This window comes from Acomys russatus, chromosome X (assembly GCF_903995435.1).
Source record: "Acomys russatus chromosome X, mAcoRus1.1, whole genome shotgun sequence".
Classification (NCBI taxonomy): Eukaryota; Metazoa; Chordata; class Mammalia; order Rodentia; family Muridae; genus Acomys; species Acomys russatus.
The window spans coordinates 22715761-22743498 of record NC_067169.1 but is presented as its reverse complement, the minus strand read 5'-3'; the positions used below and the strand labels follow the sequence as shown (position 1 = coordinate 22743498).

General features: G+C 43.0%; 2 protein-coding genes across 2 annotated transcripts in view; one reads left to right on the top strand and one right to left on the bottom strand.

Annotated features, from left to right (window-relative positions):
* The window catches only part of Wnk3 (WNK lysine deficient protein kinase 3), a 107323-nt gene extending 106981 nt beyond the window's left edge, over window positions 1-342 (bottom strand). The window contains exon 1 of the mRNA XM_051142131.1: window positions 96-342. The gene's annotated coding sequence lies outside the window, so the exon portion shown is untranslated. The remainder of the gene's footprint in view (window positions 1-95) is intronic.
* Window positions 1-11462, top strand: part of Shroom2 (shroom family member 2) — a 1329704-nt gene extending 1318242 nt beyond the window's left edge. The window contains exon 11 of the transcript XR_007830199.1: window positions 11452-11462. The gene's annotated coding sequence lies outside the window, so the exon portion shown is untranslated. The remainder of the gene's footprint in view (window positions 1-11451) is intronic.
* Window positions 11463-27738: the final 16276 nt, after the last annotated feature.

Below are 27738 nucleotides of genomic sequence, written 5' to 3'. Positions count from 1 at the left end.
AGAGCACTTTCAGCTCTTTGTAAACCTTAAAATGAATTAGGTCTGTAGAGACGTGGTATCCACCAGTACCTTTTCACCCGCCACCCCTTACTCACTTTTTCTAGCTCCCAGTTTATCTCGCGAGACCCATACCTGCCGGCTTTGGGATTAGAAGTCGAAGCACAGATTTGCAAATACCTGTCTCCTGCTTATGTTGCGAGGGCAACGGCCATGGCATATACCGCCGCCGCCGCCCCCCCGCCCCCAGGACCTCAGTGCGCGCGGGGGAGGGGGGGCAACAACCAAAGCAGGGATGGGAAAGGGAGCTAGCAGATTTTTGACGGCGTGTAACCGCTAGGCCTAGGCACGTGGCCAGTGCCTCACAGGCGGGTGCAGTGTACCCTGGGAACTGTAGTTTTTGTTCCCACTTCTAGTCCCACTCCCCTCCTCAGCCACACATAGGCCTCAGACAGGGAGGGGGATTACCGACGCCATTTTGTGGGGAACAATGGCCAATGGCCCCAGTGATGACGGGTGTGGGAGGGCGCTATGGTTTAAGGGTTCAGTTAACCTCCTCTGGCCCCTTGGTATCTTAGCAACACCTTCAGAAGCCTGGCCCCGCCCCCTTGCTACTCTGCCAGGCTTCTGGATGGCTAGCAAAGGGAAAAGACACTTTCTCCCAGAGGTTAGCCCTATCTCCCATTATGCACCTCCCTGAAAAAAAAAAAATCTCAGTTTCTCTCAAATTAGTGAATGTTACCTTCTTCAAGCTTTCATTGCGTGTTACCCTCTGGTCAGTGGCTTTTGGAACTGCTTCATATGCTATAATGAGGCATGGTGAGGAACTATTTCTTTAATCTGTAATGATCCTGCCTTGACAAAGGAAGAAACTGAGGCTCAAGGAGGAGAAAACAGACATGACTGGCTGAAAGGGTAGCCAAACAAACATCGAGCAACACTTTCACAGAGTGTCAAGTTATTTTTCAAGTCTTAATCAGTCCTTAATCTCATGAGATAGTAACTAGAAACTGGCCATCTTTTTACTTCTCCAGGATGACTATTCCTATTACTGGCACGCGTCTATCTTCAAAGACCAGGTGCCTCAGTGCCCTCTCTGAGCTTGATGATACAATCAACTAGAACAATACTTAGGAATGTTAACCCTTCAACCTGCTCTGATGCAAACTCTTCCAAGAAGTTTCTCTTTGACTACCAAACACTTGCTCGGTAATTATTAAGCAGTGTGACACACAAACACACATAGCTTTAGAAATTCAAAAATCAGATGAATCTCTTCCCATCCAAGTACAGATCCTTCTCAATGGAGAAATTTTTTACATTTTTGTATAGTATTTTTTTTATCCACTTCTTTTTTTTTTTTTACAAGTTATTTTGAAGATTTTTCTTACGCACATGAGTGTATTAATTGTATTACTTGCACACACACCACATGTGTGTGTGGTGCCCACAGAGGTCAGAAAAGGGTATTGAGTTACCTGAAACTGGAGTTACAAATAGTTGTAAGCTGCTATATGGGTACTGAGGTTCTCTGCGAGAGCAGCAGTGCTCTAAACTGCTGAATTATCTCTCCAACCCCTTGTAGACTTACTATTGGCGTATGTGTTGCCCAGAGCTAAGCACAAATGCCATTGTATGCAGAAATGAGAGTAATCACCACCATATGTTAGAAAACATTTTCTTCTGATCCACTGGTTCCCACTGTCGAGTGGCAATTGTACTATTGCTATGTAACTACCAGAAACTTTGAGTCATTATTAACCACTTCTTTCTTTTCTTTTTTTCTCTTGAGACAGGGTTTCTCTGTGTAGCCTTAGCTTTCCAGGACTCACTTTGTAGACTAGGCTGGCCTCAAACTCACAGAGATCCACCTGCCTCTGCCTCCCCAAGTGCTAGGATTAAAGGCGTGCACCACCGTGCCCGGCTGAGTCATTATTAACCACTTCTAATTTGACTTTAGATTATTTGATACAAACCTCCAATAACCCAGCTATGTTTGGAAGCACCACTGCCAAGAAACCACAAAGTTTTCACTGGGAATCATATTAGTGTTTTTTTGGGGGTGGTAGTGGAGGAATGTTTTAAACACACTCTTATGTAGCTCAGGCTGACCTGGAGTTCACTGTGTAGCCATGAATGACCTTAAATTCCCAATCCCAGGCCTGGACACCCATCTGGAATCAGTTTCAGATGCCAGCGCCCCAAGTGGTATCCTGTATTATTTGTTTTCCTGCCTTGCCACCTTCTCCCTTGATATATAGCAAAATAGACTATGGGAGAGGTAGAGAAAAATATAGTGAATAAAAAAAAACCTATATATCACTGGGCATGGTGGTGCACACCTTTAATCCCAGCACTCAGGAGGCAGAGGCAGGTGGATCACTGTGAGTTCAAGGCCAGCCTGATCTACAGAGGGAGTCCAGGACAGCCAAGGTTACACAGAGAAACCTTGTCTCAAAAAACCAAAACCCAAAACCAAAACAAAACAAAAAGCAAAAAAAACAAAACAAAACCAACCAAACAAACAAACAAAAAAAAACCCCAAAACTACATATCAAAATAATATTGAGCCACATATACTTTTTATTAAATGTAACTGTCCAGATAAAGAGCATGAGACACAATGCACGTCTTATCCAGTCATTAGCCACTTAAGACAGCAACTTTAAGGGCATGGATAACATTTTATCCAAACAGGCCATAAAATTAGAAAGATTCTCACTAAGATCATCTAGGGACTATTAATGTCTGCCTTCCTCCCAACACAAATAAATAAGCAGCTGTCTTTGGCTTAGTGACTTACTTAGAAACATGCAACAGTGTAGTCTCTCTAGTCTTGCTACATTATCTGGTCTTCTCTTCAAAGATACAGTGTTTCCATATGTGTCCGGGGCCTTTAACAGGGAGCAAAGTGCCTTGGCATCTGTCTCCTAGAAAGTATACATATGAATAAGCCCACATTGTTTCCCTGTAACTGTGAAAGGCCTTGGGCACCATATAAGCAAGGCATTCGTGGGAAAAATCTTTTGTGTAGCAAATATAAATCATAATCTACCCACTGAGGTGTATAAGAATAACAGCTAGCAATTAAATAGCATTTCCTGTGTGCTTTATATGAATCCACTGAATCATAAGCATCTTCTTAACATCATGTTTCACATTTGGAAACCAAGGCACAAAGAGATTAAATACCTTGCCCAAGATAACTCAGCAAAAAAGTTAGATACTAGGTTGCTTTTGAGGAGAGGGATAGGTGAGACAGAGTACTCCACGCTTGTCTTGAAGTCACTATGCGGTTGAGAATAACCTTGAACTCCTGATCCTCCTGATCCTACCTCCTAAGTGCTGTTATTACAGACATGGACCATCACACCCAGCTCTGTTGCATCTTTCTTTATTGTCTAGCACTCCCAATGACTTTGGACTCTAACAAGTTTCCTATTTCTTGGGGCAAGAAAATAACCTTTTAATTCCTCTTGTTGCTCCTCCATCCCAGGCTCCAGCTACATTGCTGGGTTGTTATATACTATTGACACCTAGGAGCAAAAGTATTAATTTCTTGGTATCAAGCCATACACATTAGCACCCAGCAATCTATTACCTATTCCCACATTGTTCCTTTATGCTGTCAGACCCTGTGTTACTTTAGTGCTCACCATTGATGTGGTAATTTCTTTTCTTTCTTTCTTTTTTTTCTGTTTTTTCGAGACAGGGTTTCTCTGTGTAGCCTTGGCTGTCCTAGACTCACTTTGTAGACCAGGCTGGCCTCGAACTCACATTGATCCGCCTGCCTCTGTCTCCTGAGTGCTGGGATTAAATGTGTGCACCACCATGCCTGGCCCGATGTGGTAATTTCTTAAAAGATTGCCCACAATAGCTCTTGTTCTCCCAGGCTTTGCTTTCTGCCTCAACATGGTGCCAGAAAGCAGAATACAGAACCCTTCTACATAGCACCCAAGAATAGCCCTACAACTATTGCATTATCCCCAGGCTTAAGGGACAAGAAGGGCCAAAATATTCTGGGCATATTTACAAAGTCAATTGAATTACTATATCTAAAAAACACTTGCATTCCCACACTTATTATGGCACTAGTCACAACAGCCAAGATATGGAATCAACCTGTGTCCTTCAATAAATGACTAGTTGTGTTGCCTAGTTTTTAGTGTCAACTTGACACAAGCTACGGTCATCTGGGAAGAAGGAAGTTTGACTGAAGAAATACTTCCATCTGATTGACTTGTAAGCAAGCTTGTGAGACGTTTTCTTTTGTTTGGTTGTTTTGTTTTGTTTTTCTCAAGACAAGGTTTCTCTGTGTAGCCTTGGCTGTCCCGGATTCACTTTATAAACCAGGTTGGCTTTAAACTCACAGAGATCTGCCTGCCTCTGCCTCCCGAGTGCTAGAATTAAAGGCCTGCACCATCATGCCTGGTGTGAGAAGTTTTCTTGATTGATGGTTGATGTGGGAATGCCCAGCTCACTGTAGGGTGAGATACATATAGGCTAATGACCGTAGGTTGCATAAGAAAGCAAGCTGTGCAAACCATGGAGAGCAAGACAGTAAGCAACACTCCTCTGCTTAGTTCTTGCCTCCATGTTTCTTCCTTGAGTTTTTGTCCTGACTTCCCTCAGGAATAGAAAGTGACCTGAGAGTTGTAAGACTTTTCTCCTAAGTTTCTTTTGGTCATGATGCTTTATCACATCAATAAAAACCCTAAATAAAACAGTGAAGTCAGGGAGGCAGAGGCATGCAGATCTCTGTGAGTTTGAGGCCAGCCTGGTCTAGAAAGTGAGTCTGGGACAGCCAGGGCTACACAGGGAAACCCTGTCTCTGCCCACTCAGTGGGTTGTAGCTCAATGGTACAGTGTTTCACGCCTAAAGCCCTCAGTTGGAGACCCAACACCACTGCAAAAATAAATGAAATGAAATAAAAATAAAGGCAATCCCAGGGCTGAGGATGTAGCTGAGGGCTAACCTGCTTGCTTAGTAGTATACAAGAAGCACTAGGTTCTAGCCCTAGCACAGGAAAAGAAGGAAATATTGTCATTTATGAGCAATGAAGACCTGGGTTCAATTCCCAGCTCACAACTGTCTTTAACTCCAGTTCCAGGGGATCCAACTCCCTCACATAGACATACATGCAAGCACGACACCAATGCACATGAAATAAAAATAAATAAAACCATTAAAAATTCTGTTTCCCAGATTAAAGGCGCATGCCTTTAATCCCAGCACTCAGGGGGGCAGAGGCATGTGGATTGCTGTGAGTTCAAGGCCAGGCTGGTCTACAAAGTGAGTCCAGGACAGCCAAGTATACACAGAGAAACCTTGTCTCAACAAACAAACAAACAAACAAACAAAAAGTATATGAGCCAGGCATGATGACACATGCCTTTAATCCCAGGAGTAAGAAGAATCTCTGTGAGTTCCAGATCTATATAGTGAGACTCCGTCTCAAAAAAGAAAAACAAACAAACAAACAAAAAAAATATATATATATATATAGTTACGTTTAGCCAATCTATAGTGTATACTTTTTCATACTGAGTGTGGAACCTAGGGACTCATACATGTTGTTTTTGAGGTGGAGTCTCAGGCTGGCCCTAAACTCTCTATGTACCCAAGTTTGGTCTTCTGTCTCCACCTCCAAGCACTGAGGTTACAGACATACACCTCCACATCTGGCTCTGTTGGCAGTCTTCCCTTATTTCTTTGAACATTTTTCTCTACTTAACCTTCTCTCATCTGCAGATAGAATAGAAACACACACACATCTATACATCACTCTACAGTATACTAGATTGGGAGTAAATGGGAACATGAGTCTCTACAGAGTCACAAAGACTTGAGATTTTGAGGGTGTGTATGTGAAAGAGTCTGAGATAGTCTGTTCTAAAACCTCTAATCCAGACTCTCCCCATTTCAGTCACATCGCCTTATTTTCATTATGGATGCTATCCTATGCAATAGAAGGGTTAGTAATCTTTGCAAGAAGATTAGCAGTACTCACATACCCTTACACACGAGTATACATAGTTATGACCATCAAAATGCATGTATTTCTAAATATATTGTAGGCATATGGGAGGTGGTGGGGAGAAAATGTCTCCCTGTTGAAAACCACTGGGGTTTTTGTTGTTGCTTTGCTGTTTTAGTTCCGGGGACAAATCCAGGGCCCCATAGACAAATATTCTATTAATGAGCTCTTTTTCCAACTGATCACCATTTCTCTCTAGGGTGGCTTTCTAGGCTTCTGATCACACATGAATTGTATAGTAAGATGGGCTGGGGGTGGGGCAGAACCCAAGTTATGAGCACAAAGGGAAGAACTATCTTTTTGGTTTGCAGTTTTAACTGGACAGAACAATTCATTTTAGACTCATTTTGGCTCAAATAGACTCTAGCTCCCAGTACGGGGGTAAGATCTGGACATTTTACACATACTCCATTGCTGTGTTTTTCTTAGAGATTACAAGTGTCACTTAATATAGTACAGTGGTCTGTTGTAAGTACATACACACACAATGTGAGGAAATCCAGTGCCTCTGTTTCCTATATGGGTCCAGTAGCTGATGCCTCTAGGCAGCTTCATGGAGGTCTGGAGGTGGGCAGAGATGATGGAAAGGGGCCTAGTGACATCTCTTCTAGTTAGTGCATTGTCTACCAGTTTGTAGATCTTGCCATCTGACACATCTCAGGGTAACTCCTGAGGTAACCTTCCATGTCATCTCAGTGGAAGAGCCTAGCATGGCTGAGGCCCCCGAACTCAACTACCCCCAGGGAGAAAAAAGCTAAGTCTCTGCTTCCTGAGAATTACTTCCCAAGGTAAAACAAAACAGCAGTGATGAAAGACAGACTTCCAGCAGCAACAGAGTTGGAAATTCAGAATATCCACCAGGCCCCCTGGTTGAGAAATGAGAAAGATAAATGCTTGGATGTATTCAAACTTTAATTTTCCCATGGGGAAAACAGACTCACTTATCAATAATAAAGGCTCGATATTAGAATTTTTATTGAGTATTGATTATATACAGCACATTGCACTATATTACATTGTGCAATCCAATATATAAAGCTGGACTGAGTAGGCAATGCACTGCTTTCAATTGCCCTTTCCTGTGTCCACTTTTCACACAAGCTTCCCAAGACCCACTCAAGAGGGAATGGGCCATATTCTTAAGCCACCAGAGTAGGACCAGAGTAGATAGCTGGGTTAATTATTTTCTTATTCCTAAGAATTTGGATGGGAAAGAATGTGTAGAACAGATAACTGTAGCATTGAGCTACACTCCCAGGCTCCCACTGCTTTTCTTTTTCTCGGACAAGGGCTCAGTGAAATAAACAAATGGAGGCCACTAAGCCAGTCTTGAATCGGGTTTTAGGAATGGGATGGCAGTCTCTCTTTGGCAGTCTCTTTTCTACATATGGTAAACTTTAGGTACTTCTTCTTCATTCCAAAGTGGTGAATCCTATTTATGAGCTATAAACTCTAGGCAAGGTTTATAAAATCTGATGAGAAAATCTACTCAGTCCAGTAATGCAGCAGCTTCTTTTGCTTTCTGCCACTGGTCCTGCATAATACACTAGATTAGATTACTTAAGTGAAGAATTACCATCTGCTGTAGACTCTCAAAACAACACTGTGCCTTGCAAGCTTAGTCATTGGTTTTTAAGCCTTAGAACAGCCCTGTAGGCTCCGGGGTTAAGCCTAGCAGATAAGTAGTACAGATTCTTGCCGCCCTTGGGATAGTTTCTCTTTGGGGAATACCAGTGCTCTTTTCCCTCTGTTCTAACAGATTTCCAAAACATTAAATCTATAGAAGAGATGGCATTCTTCGCTGCTTCGTTCTGAAAAGCCCCTTGTCTTCTCATGCAAATTGATCTACTACTTTCCCCAAACTCCTGAACCCTAAATAAAATTACTGAAACAGTGAAAACAAGAGAGGAGAGGAGAAGCGAGATCTTGTAATTTTTGGCTAAGAGGACCTTTCTGTCCTCTGTTTACATAACTAAGGGAACTGGCCAAGTGATTTTTTTTTTCTAGATAAAAAGCCTACAGTGAGTCACAATCTTCATTTCTAGACTTCAAAGACATTAAGACAATTTTTTAAATTCCACTCTACTAGGCATGAAGTTATATATTTTTTAAAAAAACACAAAATCAACTCAAAACAAAAAACAGAGGAAGACACAATTCTGAAGAACGTGCTTCTTTCAGCATGCCTCAGGAATCTCCAGAGGTAGCTTGCCACGTACTTGGGTCAACAGGGTACTGACTGTCCCCTGAATTGCTTAATAGCATAGCCTGCAAGGGAGTGGAGTGGGGACTGCATTAACTTGATTACATCTGCCCAGACCTTATACCTATATATGGTAACTGTGACCAAAACTCCTGAAAAGATGCTGTGTCTGCAGAGATTGATTGACTGATTAGAATGCAGAGAACTGTGGAGAGATAGGGGTGTGAATGGTGCAGCTCCAGAGGTTAATAATTACCTTATCTCAGGCTAGCTTCAGGCCCCAGAGCAGCCAATTTCTTTCCCAGCTCTGGGTTAGAGTTAACATCTTGTGACTGAAAGATAAAAACCTTTTTGAAAGCTATTAACTTAGCAGACCACCAGATTCCAGGAACTCAAGCCCCAGAAATGTCATCAGATCCCATCTCAGGCTTGCAGGAGAGTTTCCCCCACCCCACATTGCTGTAACCCCTTCTCAGATGCACCAGTCAATGTGTTTTAAACATGCCTTGATTTATGACTATCTTTGGACTGTAAAACTATAAAACACTATAAAGCTCCTTCCACATTTTGGATAACCTAAATCTGTGTTCTTGGGACTTTGATCACTCAAAATGATTCCAGAATAAATTATCTTTCCTTTAGGGAAATACAATTTAACTGAGAACAGAGGCCAATAACTTACATGTGTGTTGAGGCTTAAATTTCTTCTTCCAATCTTTTTAGTTGTGAGCTTAGCCTTTGGCAGCTGAGCTACCTCTTCAGCCTTCTTTTGCCAATCTTTTGTTTTTTGATTTTTCGAGATAGGGTTTCTCTGTGTAGCCTTGGCTGTCCTAGACTCACTTTGTAGACCAGGCTGGCCTTGAACTCACAGTGATCCACTCTGCCTCCTGAGTGCTGGGATTAAAGGCATGTGCCACCATGCCTGGCTTCTTCTTCCAATCTTTAAGATGCTAAACTAAAGATATACCATGCTCTACAAACAGCTGGGTAAATACTCTATCTCCTATACACTAAATATTTAACCTTTTGTCCCCCTGTGTCTTATAGGGTCCCTTACAAAATTAGCTCTTCATTTCTTCCAGAAACCACTTATTCCACAAGGTTTAGACACTAGTTCATGGAGTGCATCAAAAACCAGACAATGTAGGGATTGGAAAGATGCTCAGAAGTTAAGAGTACTGGGTACTGTTTTTGTTGTTGTTGTTGTTGTTTGGTTTTGTTTTTCAAGATGATTTCTCTGTGTAATAGCCATGACTGCCCTGGACTTGCCTCGAACTCATAAAGATCTGCCTGCCTCTGCCTCCCAAGTGCTGGGATTAAAGGCGTGCACCACCACAACCTGGCCTAGGTACTGCTCTTACAAAGGACCTGGGTTGATGTCCCAGCACCTACAACCACTTGTAACTCAATTCCAGGGAGGGTCTTCTGGCCTCTTCTGGCTTCCGCAGGAACCAGATACACACATGATATACACACATACCTGCAAGTAAAACACTTGTTCACATAAAATGTAAATAAATAAATAATAAAATATTTTAAAAAGAAACAGACAGTCAGACATTGTGGTGCACGCCTTTAATCCCAGCACTCGGGAGGCAGAGGCAGGCAGATCTCTGTGAGTTCGAGGCCAGCCTGGTCTACAAAGCAAGTCGAGGACAGCCAAAGCTACACAGAGAAACCTTGTTTTGAAACGCCCCCCCTACTCCCCCCAAAAAGAAAGAAAGAAACAGACAATATAGGCAGCAGTCATAACTGTGATCTTTGAGGTCAAGTATGATGGTACATGCCTTTAATTCTAGTACTCAGGAAGCAGAGGCAAGTGGATCTTTGTGAGTTCGAAGCCAGCATTATCTATAAAGTGAGCTCAGGACATTACTTAGCATTTTAAGCCTTAGCCTCACAACACGGGAATCTGGGAATACGGCTCAGTGGTAGAGTACTTGCCTAACAGCATGTTCAAGGTGCTGAATGATCTCCAGTACCACTTGAAAATAAAATAAATGGAAAAGGAAAATGGTCACAAATCATATCTATTTAATTTGAAAATTAAATGAGATATAAAGCCATCACGCCCGGCTTGGAAATATTCTTTAATTGTTCTCCACTTTATGTATTGAGGCAAGGTCTCTCAGTTGAACCCAAAGCTCATCAAATGGGCTGATCTAGCTTGCTCTGGAGGTCCCTGCCTCTCTTTCTGTCTTCCAAGTGCTGGAATTACAGGCAGACTGACATGCCCATCCAGCACTTATGTGGGTGCTGGGGATCTGAAATCCTGTCCTCACACTTGCCCAGCCCTTAGAAATATTTTTTTATTGAAGCATTGTATACATAAAAAGAAGTAAACTTTGTTTTTTCTTTTGAGATAACATCTTGCTATATAACCTAGGAAAGGGTCCTCACTACATAGTCCAAGCTGACCTGGATTTGAGATCACTTGTCTCAGCCTCCTGAGCACTAAATCTACAAGTATGAGGCATCGTGTCTGCCTTTTCTTTTATTCTTCCTTTTTTAAAGTGAGATTTTTATTGACTAAAACTTGGGTGCATGTGTGTGAGTGCACTTGAGTGGAGGTCAGAGGGTAATTTATGAGTGTCAGTTCCCTCCTTCTATCATGTGGAGCAAACTCAGTAGGTTAGCCTTGGTGGCAGGCACCTTTATTTAGAGCCATCTCACAAGGCCTCTCAATACCTTAATCATGTCTTTTGATTAAAAAAAAAGAAGTTCGTTATCTAAATGGAGCCCAGTCCATCAGGGCTTTTTTCCCCCTTTCATTCCTTAGCATTTATTATGTCCTATTTTGAAAATCTTTGCTTACCTCCAGATATTATTTTAACTCACAGCAATAAATGGGAAAGTGATAAACTTTTAAAGGATTTTTCCCCTTTCCAGCGTTAGCTTCATTGCCTTCTAGGAACTATGTGGCCAAGACAAAAACAAATGAGCTCGTAAATATTTTAATTTCTCCTTTCCAAGCATGTTGAGGAGAATTGGGCTTGAAGGAATTGTGGCTTCTTTTAAGATTAAAAAAAAAAAAAAAAAAAAAAAAACTCCCTTGGGTCGTAGAATGAAGTGAGTGAGAAGTCAGCTGGGACCCAAGACTTACTTCCCACAGTTTCCTGGTGAGAGAAGTGAGTCACTCCTTAGTGCATCTGCCAGACAAGAACGCAAGGCCCGAGGCTACAACTATTAGAAAAGATTTCTGTGTACAAAAAGTTCCCCAGAACCCACAGAGAGCTTGCCAATCTAAAGATGCCAAATGAACAGTATACCTCAGCGATAACGTGGAGGCAAATGGTTGCCTTTCACATCTTCCCAAGGTATGGCATGGCATTAGATCCCAGAATGAATTAAGAGACTAAGAACTGTGTTTGGCCCTCACTTTGGACCCTGTAATTGCCGGGCCTGCAATTGCCGGGCCTATAATTGCTGGGCCTGTAATTGCTGGGTGTGGTCTCACACCTGTACTCCCAGCACTCTGGAAGGGAGAGGCAGGCGGATCTCTGTGAGTTTGAGGCCAGCCTGGTCTACAAAGAGAGTTCAGGACAGCCAGGGATAACACAGAAAAGTACTTTTAATTAATTTGTTAAAAAAGTTTTTTTCTGAGACAAGGTCTTACTATGTAGTCTAAGCTGAGTTCAACTTGCAGCAATCCTTCCTCCGCCTCCTGAGTGCTAGGACCACAGACCTGCACCACCGCCACCAACTGCCCTCCAGTACCACTGCATTGTATGCAGAAGTTCATGAGATTTCAGACTGAACTAGAAAGGAAAACACTAGAAACTAATTAAGTATATAGACACACAAATCTGGAAATTACTTGATGTGAACTGCAGCTCAGTATAATCTTCTTAATAAATTCCAGTTTTAGCCAGCATAGCTTCCTGAGTGATACAGGATTAAAATAAAAACATAGGTGAAAATGGAGAGTCCCCTCCCTTTTTTCCTTGAATTCTAGTCCTTGTCTTGATCCCCTTAGGAGCACATTAGCGTTATCTTCTTCCTGTATTTTTCCTTCTGATTAAAAGAAAATGAATCTTGTTGCTTTCTTTACAGGAAAAAATACTCCTAATTTCCACAACAGAAAGTTCCCAGATTTGAAATTACAAACCCAGTATGAACCCCTACACCCATCTTTCAATATTTTTTCTTTTCTTCTTCCTTCCTTCCTTTCTTCTCTCTCTCTCTTTTTTTTTTTTTTTTTTTTGAGACAGGGTTTCTCTGTGTAGCCTTGGCTGTCCTGGACTAACTTTGTAGACCAGGCTGGCCTCAAACTCACAGTGCTCTACCTGCCTCTGCCTCCCAAGTGCTGGGATCAAAGGCGTGCGCCACCATGCCTGGATTTATTTATTTATTTATTTATTTATTTATTTATTATGCAAGGTCTCATTATATAGCTCTGGCTGGCTTGGATCTCACTCTGTAGACCAGACTGGCCTCAAACTCACAGAAATCTGCCTCTGCCTCTGCCTCTGCCTCTGGAGTGCTGGGATTAAAGGCATACACTATCACAACTATCCCCTGTATACTCTTCTGAAGGTTTTCTAGTTACAGATGCCTTCCAGCAAAAGACAATCTGAAACATATCTATGACTGACCAAATTAGGAGAATAATTTTTTAATTCACTGCAACAATCATGATTGTTCTTCTTCAGGCTCCTGAGTACTAGGATTACAAGTGTGCCACCCCACACCTGATTATGTGATCCTTTAAAAGCTTGTCTGAGCCGGGTGGTGGTGCACGCCTTTAATCCCAGCACTCAGGAGGCAGAGGCAGGCGGGTTGCTGTGAGTTCAAGGCCAGCCTGGTCTACAAAGTGAGTCCGGGGCAGCCAAGGCTACACAGAGAAGTCTTGTCTCAAAAAAACAAAAAACAAAAAATGCTACACAGCCAATTCTAGGCCAATGTGGGCTACAGAATGAAACAGTGTTTCAAGAAACAATAGACAGACAGACAGACCAAGCCTGATGATACTATTCAGAATGTGGAGGCAAGAGGATGACAAGTTCAAGGCTTGTCTGAGTTACTGGGTGATTTTGAGGACAACATGGACAATTAGCAAGATCTGTGTCAAAATAAAATGCAAAAACAGAAGCTGGTACTAAAAGTTCAGGAATGTAGTGCTTGCCTGGCATCTGTGAGACTCTGGGTTTGGTCCCTAGCACAACAAAAAGAAGAGAAAGAATACCTTTAGATAGGTATGGGTCAATTCGAAGGAAAATCTTTGTGACCTCAATCAGCCTTTAGGAAATCAGTGTCCACAGGAAATGCTTAAAGACTGAATAAAGTTAATAGCTAAACACAGATTGGTAGATGTAAGTAAAAACTTGAGAAGGACCTTAGAGATGTGAAAACTCGGGGTTCAGGGAATATATATATGGTAACTTGTTTGGGTATAGTAGTTGATGACGCTAAGCCCAGACCTTATTATGGTACTATATTATTATGAGCTGCCATGTTGGATCATCAGGTACAAAGTATTTCCCTTATACTATTGTGCTCGATTTCCATAGCAATTCTATGAAAATTACTCTTTTTGTTTTGTTTTGTTTTTCGAGACAGGGTTTCTCTGTGTAGCCTTGGCTATCCTAGACTTACTTTGTAGACCCAGCTGGCCTCGAACTCACAGCGATCCACCTGCCTCTGCCTCCCGAGTGCTGGGATTAAAGGCGTGTGCCACCACCGCCCGGCCTTAGATACTCTTTTGTTAACACTATTCTACTAAAGAAGAAAGGCTCAGAGAGATGAAGCAATTTTTCCAAGATCTGTTAGCAAGTTGGTCTAGGGTGTAGAATTTAGACACTCTCCCTCACCCCAGAACCCTTTAATCTTCTGTGGCTTCAACAGTCCAAAAGTACAGTGGTGTTAAATCAGAATAGAAGGATTTACATTCTAATCCTTTGATAGTTATGCTGCCTTGAATCAATGGTTTGGCATCAGTTCACTCATCTCAGAAAGGAACTTGGAGCCGGGCATGGTGGCACACGCCTTTAATCCCAGCACTCAGGAGGTAGAGGCAGGCGGACCTCTGTGAGTTCAAGGACAGCCTGGTCTACAAAGTGATTTCAGGGCAGCCAGCACTACATAGAGAAATTCTGTCTCAAAAGGAAAGAAGGAAAGAAAGAAAGAGAGAGAGAGAAAGAAAGAAATGTCCTTGGAGTTTTTCTAGGAAAATACATGGCTGAGCCTGATGTGGGGCACATGTCTGTCTCATCCTGGCATTTGGAAGGTGGAGGCAGGAGAACCAAAATATAAAGTCATTCTGGGTCACCTGGAAAGTTCAAAGCTTGTCTGGACTATAAGAGACTTAGTCTTCCAAGAACAAAGTACATGGTCTTCCTGTACCACACTTGACTCAGAATGTTTCTAATTATTTCTCTCCTCCCTCTGTATCCCAGATAAAGTCATCTTTCAGTGACCCGTAGCCTCCTACATGATAGCACATTCAAGCTAACAGCTAGAAACACAAACAACCTAAAAGCAAAAGGAAAAACACCTTAGCAGCTAATACTGCCTTGTTCCTGGCCCTTTGAATGACAGTGGTCTTGGTTACGTGGATGTGTATCTATAAAATGTCATGGTTTTGCCCATTCTCAAATTGCTGACTAATGTTCAGATTGGTTGAAATCTAGTTTCAGTCCTTGAATTTCTGGGAATCTTATCTTTTTGGGTTTTGTTTTGTTTTGTCTTGTTTTTTAGGACAAGGTTTCCTGTAGCCTGAGCTGGCCTTCAACTTTCTTGACCATGAACTCATTCTCCTGTCTCCACCTCTCACGTGCAGGGATTACAGGTTTGTGCTACCAAGCCTAATTAGAAATGTTTTCTTTTATTTTAAGTTATTTTTTTCAGCTGGGCATAGTGGTGCACAGCTTTAATCCAAGCACTAGGAAGGAAGAGGCAGGAGAATCTCTGTGAGTTCGAGGCCAGCCTGGTCTACAAAGAGAGTTCCAGGACAGCCAAGGCTGCACAGAGAAGCCCTGTCTTGAAAAAAAAAAAAAAACCAAATCCAAAAAAAGAAAAGAAAAACGTTATTTTTTCTTTTTGTTTTTGAGATTGTAATACAATTACATCAGTCTCCCTTCCGTTTCCTCTCTCCAAACTGTCCATATACTCCTGCTTGCTCTCTTTAAACTTCATGGCCTTTGTTTTCACTAATTGTTAGTGGTGTGTGTGTGTGTGTGTGTGTGTGTGTGTGTGTGTGTGTGTGTGTTCCTGAATATAACCTGGTCAATCTGTATAATTTTATGCATGTGTGTTTTCAGGGCTGACTCTTAAAGGAACTCATGGAAATATGATGGACATACCAAAATGTGTGTGAACTTGATGTATGCAATGTGCAGTGATATGTATATACCCATAAAACTGTCACCACAGTCTATGCCATAAGCTATATTTTATCTCCAAAAGTTTCTTTCTATCCTTTATTTAATTCTCTTTGTTTGTTCATTCATTTAATTTCTCTCTTTCTTTAGTGATGGTGAATTAACACGCTAAACAAGGGCTCGCTCTAGAGTTGCATCGCCAGTCCCTTTCCCTGCTTTTTTGTTTCTTTGTTTTTTGTTTTTGTTTTTTGAGTCGAGGCAAGGTTTCTCTGTGTAGCCTTGTCTGTCCTGGAGTCTCTTTGTAGACCAGGCTGGCCTCACTGGTTTCGAGCTCACAGAGATTCTCGTGCCACCACGCCTGGCTCCTTCACCTGTGTTTTATTTCCAGTCCAGACTCACTTTGTAGTCTAGGCTGGTCTCTAAAACTCACTGTGTAGCCCAAGCTGACCTGGAACTTGAGAACTTCCTGCCTCTGCCTCTTTTGTTTGTTTGTTTTGTTTTTTGGGGGTGTTTTTGAGACAGGGTTTTCTCTGTGTAGCCCTGGCTGTCTTGGACTCACTTTGTAGACAAAGCTGGCCTTGAACTCACAGTGATCCGTCTGCCTCTGCCTCCTGAGTGCTGGGATTAAAGGCATGTGCCATCACGCCCGGCTTGCCTCTGCCTTTTTTCCCCCCTGAGACAAGGTTTCTCTGTGTAGCCTTTGCTGTCCTGGACTCACTTTGTAGACCAGGCTGGCTTCGAACTCACAGCAATCTGCCTGCCTCTGTCTACTGGGTGCTGGGATTAAAGGCATGTGCCGTCATCCCCTGGCTAGTTTCCATTCCATATGGCAAGACAGATACTATGAGCAACTTCAGGTAGCAATAAATGATATGAAGAAAATCAAACATGAAAATGAAGTAGAGTAGTTCTTGGGGTAGACCGTGCAGCAGAACATTAAGTATAATGGTTGGGCAAGACCTCTTTAAAGGCATGGTATTTGAGCTGAGATTCAAAGGATATGTGGACAGTTGAAGAAAAACAAGTCTAGACAGAAGGAAAAACAAGTACAAACAGCGAGAGGTGAGATGGGTTGGGTGTGTTTAAGAATCAGAAAGAAGGGCTGGAGAGATGGCTCAGTGGTTAAGAGCGCCGCCTGCTCTTCCAAAGGTCCTGAGTTCAATTCCCAGCAACCACATGGTGGGTCACAACCATCTATAATGTAACCTGATGCCTTCTTCTGGCCTACAAGCAGACAACACTGTATACATAATAAATAAATCCTTTAAAAAAAAAAAGATGGAGCAATTTCATTAAAAAAAAAAAAGAATCAGAAAGAAAAAAAATCTGGGGCTGAGGAGGCAGCTAAGAAGTTCTATTTCCTGGGTCAGAAATAAAACAAAACCAACCAACCAATCAACCAAACACAAAAACAGAAAGGCCCTTCAGAACGATGGTGGCACATACTTTTAATCCCAGCACTCGGGAGGCAGAGGCAGGCAAATCTCTGTGAGTTGGAGGCCAGCCTGGTCTACAAAGTGAGTCCACGACAGCCAGGGTTACAGAGAGTAAACAAACAAACCAGAAAGGCCCAAGTGGCTGAAGTAAAATGGATGAAAAGTAGAAGATACGATATAATTGGTAGTAGAAAACCATAGCAAGAACAGGCTGTGGTGGCGCATACCTTTAATCCCAGTACTCGGGAGGCAGAGGCAGGCAGATCGCTGTGAGTTCAAGGCCAGCCTGGTCTACAAAGTGAGTCCAGGACAGACAAGGATACACAGAGAGACCTTGCCTCAAAAAACAAACAAACAAACAAAAATAAGAAAGAAAAAGAAAACCACAGCAAGGGACAGCCTTGTACAAGAACTTTTTTTGGGGTAGGGACTAAGCTCAGGTCCTCACACATGTTCAGTATACACTTGCACACCCAGCTACACTCCCAGCCCGCACTTTGGCTTTGACTCTAAGTAAATGAGGAGATGTGGGACTATTTTTTTGTGCACATTGAGGTATTTAACCAATCCATCCAGGCACACTGCCACTAGGCTGCCAACCCAATTGAGAGTAGGGTTTTCATTTTCTTTGGAACTCTTCTTGGGCATGCCAGGTTGTCTTCAACGTCTCCCAAAGCCTCCCCTAGACTTTACAGACATGTGCCACCACACCTGGAACAGGAGGACTGTTTTTGAGTCCGGGTCTCATGATGTAGCCTGGGCTGACCATAACCTAGCTGGATTCATTTGGCATCTTCAGAAATAAACAAAGGGCAAGGGTGGAAAGAACAGAAAGAAGATTGCTTCTTACTTGTCGTTTACCTGTTACTATGTAACCTTGAAAAAGAGACCAGCCATAGTAGTGCACACCTTTAATCCCAGCACTTCCCAGAGGCAGGCAGGTCTAAGTGAGTTCAAAGCCAGCCTGGTCTACCTAATGAGTTCCAGGCCAGCCATGGCTATATAGTTAGACCCTGACTCAAAAAATAAAATAAAATAAATAGAAGTTAAAGTCAGCTGGATGTGGTGGCACACACTCTTAATACTAGCACTCAGGAGGCAGAGGTAGGTGGATCTCTGTGAGTCTGAGGCCGGCCTGGTCTACAAAGTGAGTCCACGACAGCCAAGATTACACAGAGGAACCCGGTCTCAAAAAAAAAAAAAAAAAAAAATCCAACCAAAGAAATTAAAATCCACAGAACCAGGCGGGTGCGGATGGCTCATGCCTGTAATTCTAGCACTCTGGGAGGCAGAGGCAGGTAGATCACTGTGAGTTCGAGCCCAGCCTGATCTACAAAGAGAGTCCAGAATGGTCAAGTCTACACAGAGAAACCCTATCTTGAAAAACTTAAAAACTAACCAACCAACCAACCAACCAAACAAACAAACAAACAAAAAACTCCAAAAACAAAAACCATGGAACCCCTCCCAAGTGAACATAGTCCCATGACAGGCAGGTGTCTTGGAGAAAGTCCCATTACCTAAAGAGTAAGATGACCCCTTACCCCGCAGATGCAGGCCACACAGTCTCATGGTGAGATAATAGAGAGCCAGCTGCATTGCAGCCCTTCCTGGCTCCAGCACCTGTCAGCCCTCTAGCCAGATGTAATTATTGAATGCGCAAACTGCTGAACTATCTACAGTCTTGATCAGCGAGAAGGCAGGTGACTCTTGCAGCATCAGGGTACCAGCAGTATAGAGGAAAGGTAAACCTGTGAGGGGAAAGGTGAAGAGATTTTTTTTTCTGGGCTGGGAAGCAAGGAGGCTGGAGTATGAATGCTTGCCTAAAAGCAGCTTTAATGCTCACCAAATACATGGACTCCAATTCATTCCAACCCTAAACAAGTCCCAAAGAGAGGGGTTGGGCACAGAACTCTAGAAATCAGAGGATGAGGTCTTTCTCCTTGCAGAGAGAAGCCAACATGTTTGACTCCCAGAAAAGATGACAGCTAGTAAGCTGCCCTCTGGCGGGACTACAGGAGCAGTTGTCACTCTGTGTGAATTGTGAAAATGAAGCTATTAATCCCTAGAGTGGGTCTGGCACTTAGTGGGCACTTAGCAGATCTCCATTCTAACCATAGTTCTTCCATGGTTCACTGAAGGGTCTTAGAGGAGTCACTTGCCCTTTGTGTGATAGCTTGATCATTTGTACAAAGTAATATTTTCTGTGAAGAGTGGTGGAGGGTCACTCAGGAATAAATCATTTGCCTAGTGTGTGCAAGGTCCTTGGTTCAATCCCCAGCACTGCAAAAACAAAAGAAAACACTGCTGAGGGTGTGGTGGTGCACGCTTTTAATCCCAGCACTTGGGAGGCAGAGGCAGGCGGATCACTGTGAGTCTACAAAGTGAGTCCGGGACAGCCAAAGCTACACAGGAAAACCTTGTCTTGGAAAACAAACAAACAAACAAACAAACAAAACAAACAAAAAAACACCCCACAGTATCCATCTGTCTGTCTGTCTGTCTATCTATCTATCTATCTATCTATCTATCATCTACCTACCTATGTATCCCTTTCAGTGAAATATTTCTGGTGGCTCATGCCTGTAATCCTAGCCTTTGGGATGCTGAAGCAGGACATATTTCATATATCTGAGGCCCATGTTAGCTATATAGTGAGTTGTGAGATAGTGTGCATTACAGAGTGAAATCCTGTAAAGAGAGAGGGAGGCAGTTTCTGGACAGAAATAGAATGAAGCCTTGGGTTTGAAGGAATCCCTGGGAAAGCTGGTCAATACAGTGCTTGTCTTGCAAGTGTGAGGACCTGCATTGGCTTTCTAGAGTTCATGTTTTTTAAGCTGAGTGTGGTGGCATGTGCTTTCATCTTGGGGCTGGGAAGGCAAAACCAGGCAGATCCCTGAGGCTTCTTGGCCAGCCAGTCCAGCCTACTCAATGAGCTTAAGGCTGATGAGGGACATTGCCTCAAAAACAAATGGACAGTGACTGAGGAATGACACCCAAGATTGTCTTCTGGACTCCAGATACACATGCACACTTTTAAGTACACATCTGAACACAAATGTACATTCCCCCCACAAAATATGTATACTAATAAAAAAAGAATGAGGGGGTGGGGGGAGGCTGGAAAGATGGCTCCTGGTGGGAAGCATGGCCGGCAGCACGGCAGTACACAGGCAGACACGGTGCTGAAGAAGGAGCTGAGAGTTCTCCATCTAGATCCACTAGCAACAGGAAGTGAGACCTACTGGCATTAACCAATGGAGGCTTAGTTCTTAGTCATATAGTAGTACGCTCTGAGCCAAAGCAGGCCCCCAACAATGGAGGGAAAAGAGGGAAGCTGACAAGGACTGCTACAGTGTGTGGCCAGAGACAATTTCCCCAAAGCAAGCAGGGCCTTGTTAGGAAGCAGGGGCGGGGGAAATGTCTGGAGAAGCAAAAACCAACAAGCAACATAGCCACTCCCTGGATTCTATCCCATCCTTTCAAGGCTAAGCACACTAGTCCCTTGGCACCATTCTTCCTTCAGATTTGTCCCCAGCCATGATGAATCTGCAGGCATTTGGCCCTTTCCCATTATATATTGGTCTTATTCCATCAGTAGTTTTTTGTTTTGTTTTGTTTTGTTTTGTTTTGAGACAGGGTCTCAATGTGTATTCTTGGCTGTCCTGGACTCACTTTGTAGACCAGGCTTGCCTTGAACTCACAGTGATCCACCTGCCTCTACCTCCTGAGTGTTGGGATTAAAGGTGTGTGCCACCACGCCGGGCCATCGGTGTTTTCTTTACAGCAGCCACTGGGGTGTTTGTGAAGATCAAGCACCACTTTGGCTTCTATTTAACTACTTTCATCTTTAAATCAGTTTGATTTATTTCCAAAAGTCGTTTTTTGTCTCTACCCATTCCACTGATTGAAAGTCTCTTCAGGCTTCTCCAAGGAGTCATAGGAAAAATGATTCACTGGTATATTGATTATTCATTAGAATTACACTTCTATGTGGGGTAAATTGGCTTTAAAAGCCATTTCTGTTTTCATTTTCTTATCAGATGCTTGGTTCAAGGCAAACCAAGTGCTTAAATGATGTGGTTTCTTCAAAGAGTTTTATTTCCTAGAAAGGTAAACCAAGCTCTCAAATGACCATTAATTGCTTGTGGAGCAAGGAAAAAGAGCTAGTCTGGAGCCAGTGACTCTGCTCAGTGGTTAAAGGTGTTTGTTGTCAAGCCTGATAATCTGAGTTCAATTCCCAGGAACAAACTTGGGAGAAGGAGAGAACCAATCCCACAAGCTATCGGCTGACCTCCACACATTTGCCATGACTTCTACATGCTCCTCCCTTTCCCTCTCTCTCTCCTTCCCCCTTCTTCCTCTTTCCTTTCCTTCCTCCCACTCCAAGATCTCTCTCTGTCTCTCTGTCTCTCTGTCTCTCTGTCTCTCTCTCTGTCTCTCTCTCTCTCTCTCTCTCTCTCTCTCTCTCTCACACACACACACACACACACACACACACGTAATAAACAAGACTTAAGATCTGAGTGTGGTCATTTGACTATAATCCCACCATTTGAGAGGAAGAGGCATGAAGGTTGTAGCAAGTTCAAGACTAGCCTCAGCTACAGTGTGAGACTGTCTCAAAAAATCAAAACAAATAAGACCTAAAAGCAGAAAGAGAGCTGGGCGTGGTGGTGCACGCCTTTTAATCCTAGCTCTCAGGAGGCAGAAGCAGGCGAATCGCTATGAGTTCGAGGCCAGCCTGGTCTACAAAGTGAGTCCAGGACAGGCAAGGCTACACAGAGAAACCCTGTCTTGAAAGACACAAACAAACAAAAAAAGCTTGTAGGCCTCTATATGCAGTCTAGAAATCATAGGGACAACCTAAAATCTTTGGGCCCATAAGATCAATTTCTTTTTAGCCTGTTATTTGATTTCCTCAATCTTTCATTCTTTTAGAAGCAGATGGACGGGCTGGAGGGATGGGTCAGCAGTTAAGTGCTCTAGATGCTCTTCCAAAGGACCTGGATTTGATTTTAATTTTATTTATCATTTATACAGTGCTTTACCTGCATGGGAGCCAGCAGGCCAGAAGAGGGCACCGATCTCATTACAAATGGTTATGAGCCACCATGTGGTTGCTGGGAATTGAACTCAGGACCTTTGGAAGAGCAGCCAGGGTTCTTAACCTCTGAGCCATCTCTCCAGACTAGGACCTAGATTTGATTCTCAGCATCCACACGGCAGCTCATAACTGCCTCTCCAGGAGATCTGACACTCTCTTCTGGTCTCTGTTACAGGTATGCACATGGTACACATACATGCAGGCAGGCAAACACTTATAACCATAATACAGTCAATACATGTAATACAATCAATTTAAAACTTTAAATGTATAGAGATGGGCTGTAAAGATGGCTTGGCAGCTCAGTTGATTGCTACATAAACAAGAAGACTGGAATTCAGATCTCCAGAAATCTCCCTAAACACCAGGTGGGCTTGGTGGCCCACCTGTGATTCCAACCTTGGAAGATGGAGACAGGGACTTCCTAAAGCAAGCTTGCTAGGGACCAGCCATTTTGGTGAGCTCTGGGTTTTATTGAAAGTCTCTTCCCCAATGATTAAGGTGGAAGGATGGAGAAGGATGATTCCTGATTCTGATGTTGAGCCCCTACATGCACTCCCACTCTTAACCCCCCCCCCCCGAGACAAGGGTTTCCCTCTGTAGCTTTGGCTGTCCTGGACTTGCTTTATAGACTAGGCTGGCCTTGAACTCACAGTGATCCTCCTGCCTCTGCCTCTGCCTCTGCCTCTGTCTCCCCAGTGCTGGGATTAAAGATGTGCACCACCGCCTCTGCCTCTGCCTCTGTCTCCCCAGTGCTGGGATTAAAGATGTGCACCACCACACCCAGCTCACGCACTCCCACTCTTGCACCATAAACATGTGAAAAAGAGAAAGAATCATATGAAGATATTGTCCTGAGGCTACATGACAGTCAACACAGCACATATATACTGTCTGTTTACAGTTTTCTAAGGGTAATCATGTCCATTTCAGTTATCTCATCAACACCAGTACTTCTGTGCTATTATTACTGGTTGCTATAAATTCTCTGCGTTGTTACCATGAAATACATCATCACATTTACATCCCAAAATTTTGCCTCATCTATATGGAAACTTGGGAATTTGCATATTGATTTTGTTCTGTGATCATATTTTAAAACTTTCTCATACCTAATTCCTAAACACAGACCTATGATGCCCCCCCCGCCAAAATTTTATCTCATTTCTTTTTCTTTCTCCCCCTTCCCCCCCGCCCTTTTTTGGTTTTTCAAGACAGGATCTCTCTGTGTAGCCTTGGCTGTCCTAGACTCACTTTGTAGACCAGGCTGGCCTCAAACTCACAAAGATCCTCCTGCCTCTGCCTTCCAAGTGCTGGGATTACAGGCGTGCACCATCACCGCCTGTCTTCTGTCCTTTTTTTCAAGTTATTAAGGTTTTGTAGGCATACAATATAATGGGTTTCATTATGGCATGCTCATATTTTGCTTATATTCGCTCTCATTACCCTCCCCATCCCTCCTCCCTGCCTCTCACTGCTCCCCATCTTCCCCAAATAGTTCTGCTGCCTCCTTTATGTCATACACATGAACACATGTGTATATATATTTAAATCTAGGTTCTTTATATGTAAGACAATGTGATGTTTTTCTTCCTTCCTTCCATTATGTTGTTTACCCCTCAACCTTCCCTGGAGAGCCTTTCACTCTCTCCTTTCCTCAGCTTCTTTTAAAATTTTATTTATTCATTCACTTAACATCCCTCCGTCCTCACCTCCCAGTCCCACCCCACCTGTCCCCTATTCCTCAGAAAAGGGGAGTCCTCACCTACCTACCCACCCTAGTTCATCAAGTCACAGCAGGACTGAGTACGTCCTCTTCCCCTTAGCCTGGCAAGGCAGTCTGGCCAGGGGGAAGTGGTCTAAAAGCAGGCAGAGACAGCCCTCCTCCCTCACTAAGGACCCACATGAAGCCTGAACTGCCCATCAGCTACACCTACGTAGAGGACCTAGGTCCAGTCCACTCCATTTCTATTTTCATATCACCTATGTACGCATGTATAAACATATGAATCCAGACTCTGCATATGAGAGAAATATGTGTTACTTATCTTTCTGATAAGTTACATAATAACTTACAATACCATCCGCTTCTTGCTAATACCATAATTTTATTCTTTTCTGTCGCTAACTAAAACTCACATCTATATAAGTATAGACAGACCTCATTTTTAAGTTATCCTTTTCTCATGAGCTTGTGCATACACTCACACACAAGCCCGCTGCCCAGGTGTGGAGGTCGGAGGGCACAATGTGGGGGTTACTCCTCTCTTTGCACTCTGTGGCTCCCGGGGAACTATCTCAGGTCATCAATCTTGATAGCAGGGCTTTTACTTGCTGAGACAGCTGCTGGCCTGCGTTTTCTTATCTGTCTGTTGACAGGCACCTGGACTGTTTCCATATCTTGGCTATTGTGAAAGCATCGAAGTGCAAGTATCTCCGTAGTATGTTGACTTAGATTTTTCATGGATATACGCAGTAATTGTGCAGCTGGGTCATATGATAGCTCCATTTGCAACTTTTTGAGTTCCATGATGGCCCATGGATGACTCCACCAAGGTTTCTATTTTTCCATGGCACTGGTTGTTTTCTTGATGGTAGCTATCCTGACTAGGGTAAAATGGAATCTCAATGTAGTTTTAGCCTGCATTTCTTTGATGCCTAATGATGTTGAACTCTTTTTATCTTTGAGAAGTTAAAAAACAAAACAAAACACCTATACCTCAAAACATGCCTTTCTCCCCCTTTCTATTCTTTCTTTTTAAACATTAAGATGTATTTTTTTATTTGTATAAACATTTTGCCTGCACATGTATGTGTCCATCATGTCCACTTTCTTTCTTTCTTTCTTTCTTTCTTTCTTTCTTTCTTTCTTTCTTTCTTTCTTTCTTTCTTTTCTTTCTTTCTTTCTTTCTTTCTTTCTTTCTTTCTTTTTCCAAGGCAGGGTTTCTCTGAGTATCCCTGTTGTCCCAGAACTCACTCTGTAGACCTAGCTGGCCTCAAACTCACAGAGATGCATCTACTTTCTGCCCAGCCAACTCCCGGCTCAAGTTAGTTGACTCTGTAGGTCTTCTTGTGGAGTCCTTGACCTCTCTGGCTCCATAAATCCTTCCCCCTACTTTTCCACAGGACTCCTCAAGCTCTGCCTAATGTTTGGCTGTGGGACTCTCCATCTGCTTCCAATCAGTTCCTGGGTGAAGCCTCTCTGATGACTAGGCTCTTGTCTGCAAGTATAGCAGAATATCATTAATTTAAGATTTATTGAGTGAAACACTAAATTTCTTATTAATTAACTCAGTTACAGGCTGGAGAGATGGCTCAGCGGTTAAAAGCACTATCTGCTCTTCCAGAGGTCCTGAGTTCAATTCCCAGCAACCACATTGTGGCTCAGATCATCTAAAATGAGAGCTGGTCCCGTCTTCTGGTGTGGAGGCATACAGTGCAGGCAGGACACTGTATACATAATAAATAAATAAATCTTTTTAAAAAATTAACTGAGTTGAATTATATTGGAAATTTCTTTCTTTCTTTTCTTTCCTTTTTAAGAAAGAATCCCCTTTTGTAGCCCAGCCCCACAGTTATCCTCTTGTCTCAGCCTTCTAGGTAGTGGAATTATGGGGTGTGCAACATCATGCTCAATTGCTTAGGAAATGCTTGCATTTAATTAATTAGTTCTTATGCCATTGCATATAGTCTTTGTGGGCAACAGTAGAGGCTGAAGCAGGAAATACTGTGTGTGAGGTCAGCCAAAGATGACATAATACGTTCCAGTCCAACCGGAGCTACATAATGAGACCTGGTCTCAAAACCAAACTCTAAAAATTCCAAAAGAGACAAGATACTACCTGTTTTTCTCTCAAGTGTGTTAAGAGGAACCAGTTTATAATCTGAAGGCATCTTTGAAATTCGGAGCAAAGAAGACAAGAATGGGACCAGGCATGGTGGAACATGCCTTTAATCCCAGCACTCTGGAATCCAAGATGGCAGATCTCTGTGAAATGGAGACCAGCCTGGTCTACATCTCGAGCTCCAGGCCAGCCAAGGCTCTATAGTGAGATCCTGTCTCAAAAACAAACAAACCAAGAAAAAAAGTTTTGAGAATGGCGGGGAGTTGTAAGTTGACCACTCTATTCCTACTTCCTCTGCAGGACCTCATACCTGAAGCTACAAGCACTTCAGGGACTATCAAGCCCGAGTGACCCTCTAGCCAGAGTGGGTTTCTGATGTTTAGAAGTAACAGCATTAACAAATGAGAGGAAGAAACAGGAATATTCAGATAACTAAGACGTGTTCTCTAGGGCCTGGAGAAACTACACAGGACTAATCTGGGTACTCAGAAGGCCTAGGAAGGTAGAGCAGGAATCTAAAGGCAGCCCGGGCTCCCTGCTTAGTCTCTCTGAAAGAAAGGGAAAAAAGGGAAGGGGGATGGAGAGAGGGAAGGAGGGAGGGAGAAAGCCCTATGGTTTATTTTATCATCAAACATCATTTAAAATGTTCCATCAGTCTTGGCTGTTTCTCTAATCAACCGTGTAGACTTTCTATAAACTAATTAAACAGCAGTTTTCCGTTCAGGGGCATATTTGAGTTTACAGTATGCTTATCACCTGGCTCGGAGGTAGATCAGCTCTGTGTGTCATTATTTGTTTAAATTTGAGACAGTCTCAATATGTACCTCACTCTTATTTGCAATTTGCAATCTGGCCCCAGCCTTGGGAGTGCTGAGATTGCAAGTGTGTACCACCATGCTTTCAAAGTCAGGTTTCTGGGCTGAGGTTAATAGGCCTGAGATGTGAGGACCCTTTTTCCTGCCGGAGATGGAACCCAAAGCTTTGCTCATACTAAATAAACACTCCATTAACTGAGCTACACGCTCAGGCCCGGAGTCTGAAACCCTTGAGTCAGCAAAGCAGGTCATCCATTCAGACAATGAACAAATATTTATTATCTAACTGCTTTAGGATAAGGCTGCAGTAGTAAACAGCAGAGAATCTCTTTCTTTGTACAACTGATGTTCTAGCTGGAGATCCAAGCATTAATCGATTCTACAAGTATTTAACTGTGACAAACATTGGAAAGAAAAAGTGCAAGGTAAGCTTGAGGATGAACAGTTGGTTCCAAACTGCCCTTTGCTATCAGGGAAGGTTAGCCCTGTGAAAGGTACATTGACCATTAGGCAAAGGGTGGGAGGAACATTCCAGGCAGAAAACAAAACAAAACAAAACAGTATCTTATCAAGCTCCAGAGGTGATATGCTGGGAAAACAGAAAAAAAGAGAGAGAGGTGCAAACGAAGTCCCATATGGCAGGGACCAGAAGCAGCTCTGTAGACCAGGCCTGCTTTTAACACATTTTTCACTGTGGCATGATACACATGAAAATTGCCTGTTTTATGGCCCTGGGGATCAAACCCAGGACCTTACGTCTGCTGGAGAAAGGCTCCACTGCTGAGCTACAGGCTCAGTCCCCCTTTCCTGCACTTTAAAGAATCTAGATGAGGCAAGTGTGGTGGACCATGCTTATCACCCCAACATTCAGGAGGTTGAGGTAGGAGATTGAGGTCACACTGAGCTACATAGTGAACTCCAGGCCAGTGTGAAACCTTGTTTCAAAAAAAAAAAAAAAAAAATCTCAATCAAGCCAGG